We start from the raw sequence: 2,846 nt of genomic DNA on the forward strand, positions 1-2,846 counted from the left end.
TCCAATAAGTCAAATATCCATTAAAATTCACAGTCAAAAATATTTTTCATTTTACCACTATCATACACTTTTATTATTAGTGGTAAAATGAAAAATATTTTTGACTGTGAATTTTAATGGATATTTGACTTATTGGATAAAAATGTTTTGACCTGGGCAGAATAGCCTGTATGAAGTGTTTGGAAAAATATTAAATAATATGTTTCATAGTGAATTAAGATTGTCCCTAAAGATGGCCGAATTGGCCGAAACGTTGGACGTGTAAAAACAATAAAAGTTTTGAGACTATAATTTGGATAATGTTTTGAATTATTTAGTAAAAAATTGCCAGTCTCAAGAAAGAATTTTATGATTATAAATTAATATTCTTTTTTAAATTTAGACTCAACAAAGTTAGAAACCAAAAGGAGATAAAAAAAAATTCACATGGAACCATATATGTATTAAAGAATTAAAATCTTTACTTTCCAAAAAATTATTTCATGTTTAAAAATTTGCAGATAGTGCTTACTCCATTATGACTTTTTTTTTTCAGTGAAATTGCGGTATCAGGAGAAGGTAAGGACTGAGGTAAAAGATGCAGGAGGTAGGTCAGGTATAGAGGCTCACATAGCTGGGATTATCTCAAGAGGCCACCTGCGGTTAGGTAAATTATTGTTGAAATAAACCTCACAAAGGTGAACATCTTCTGACCCGTAAAACAGGGGCTGGGTGGAATTCCTTTCCGACAGAACGAATTGGAATAGGAGCCCATAAAAGCAGTTCCCAAACTCTTAAGACCCAAGTCCTAACATGTTTATGGTTGCGAAGCACTACTCTCAAAATTCATTGGGTTAGTTAATCAGCCAATAATTATATATTTTTTTAATTTTCAGTACCCTTATTTAAAATATATAGAAGGAGAAGTATTTGTTATGTTGAAATTTTTAAATCAGAGTTGTAAGGAATACATGATCTAAGATCCTCAGAATCCAAATGAAAATTATAGGAAATTGGTATACACACGCGTGTGTGTTGAATGTGTGCACGCGTGAAAGCCTAGATCAGAAACGAAGAGTTGGAAGAAACTGAAATTACGTATTTAAGACAGATGTGTGTAGGGTTATCATAAATTGTAGCAGCCAATCCCGAACATCTTGGAAGATGATGGAGGAGGATGGTAATGAAAATGTGGGTAAACAATTAGTTATTTTCTGCCACAATATATATTTGTTTAGAATCCAGTACTATAAATGGATTTGACGACTAAATTTCATGAAGTTTCGGAGAAAAACAATTAACAATTTGCATAACAATAAATAAACTGTAATAATAGTTTAGTTTATTTATTGTTATGAAAATTGTTAATTTCCCGTCCCCTTTACACGCCACTATCCCTGATGAAGACCTGAAACTCAGGTCGAAACGTCGGCATAAAATAAATAAATATTGTTTTGTTTATTTATGTTGTTCTTTGCTGACCGCACCCCCCGACAAACTTCTTCAAGTAATAATAGTTAGGTACATATCTTAAATACTTTTTATTTATATATTTATGTGATATACAAGATCAAAAACATAAAAACATTAATCACAAAATTATTTGCCTGGGTGTATACTTTGAAGAAATTGATCAATTGTTCCTCGTTCTAACCAAAAGTGGCACCTAGATCATAGAAATAAAAATCGATTTGTAAAAAAACAAGCACTTTTCACCTTTTACTCATTTTGGGTTAATCATTGAAACGGGTGTTCTAAATTAAAACTCATTCGATTAAAAGTGGTAGAGCATCAAATTTTGTATTATTTATTGATACCTTATATTTCGAATTTGAATATTGAAGATATATTGTACTGAATGTGAAGAACTATTGAGACTAATTATTTTATGTTTCGGAGAGGCAGTCTTCTGGGGTCTACCCAACCTCATGAAGTGAGTACCCTTAATTGGGTAACAATATGGCGGTCAAGCTTGATTCTGCCCAAATCACCTCCTTGCACAACAGTTAGTCTAGAAAGAGTACTTCCTTACAAAGTACTGCACCCGTGACCCTTCATGGACATGAAGTACTTCATTCGTGACCCACCCCTTTTTGTAGATATTTCAATTTAAATAAACTAATATATACAACAATTCTAAAGAACTTTTCGGCATTAACAATCATATTTATCGTATATTGTACGGGGTATAGATATAAAGTCATGAAATGAAATAATACCAATTTTTACAAGATGTTATTATTTATTGTGATATTTTACTGCACCCTAAAATTTCCATCTGGAGCGTCTCAGCTCTCACTACACTACTCTGCTGTTACGGTGTAATCCGTAGATAAAATAATAGTTATATATGTAACATGTAAAATAATAATTTGTATGTAAATAATAAAAATGAAAATCATAAGAAAAGCGGGGGGGGGGGGGGAACGATATAAAAGATGACGAGGTTTTAATAGTTGACCGAAGATAGATATGAGATGATCGGGTGCTCGGTCAGCAAAGATACACAAATAAACAAAACTTATTTATTTGTGCCGACGTTTCGATCTGAATTCCTGGTCTTCATCAGGGCTGAAAAAAAACAACGAGATAACAACCTTAATTCAGAGAAACATAAAAAAAAAAAAGTTAATATATTTTTCAAAGTTTGTTCATTATTATTTGTTTCTCTGAATTAAGGTTGTTATCTAGTTTTGTTTTTTCAGCTCTGATGAACACCTGATATTCAGGTCGAAACGTCGGCATAATTTTTTTTTTTTTTTTTTTTGATAGATAGATTTATTTATTGATAGATATTACAATCTGCCACACAGTTGTGGGCAATAGGTAATATTGATGAATGATCTCATACATACTAAAATAAAAAA

This window comes from Halyomorpha halys, unplaced genomic scaffold (genome assembly GCF_000696795.3).
Source record: "Halyomorpha halys isolate HHAL.00 unplaced genomic scaffold, Hhal_1.1 Scaffold2.1, whole genome shotgun sequence".
NCBI classification, from domain to species: domain Eukaryota; kingdom Metazoa; phylum Arthropoda; class Insecta; order Hemiptera; family Pentatomidae; genus Halyomorpha; species Halyomorpha halys.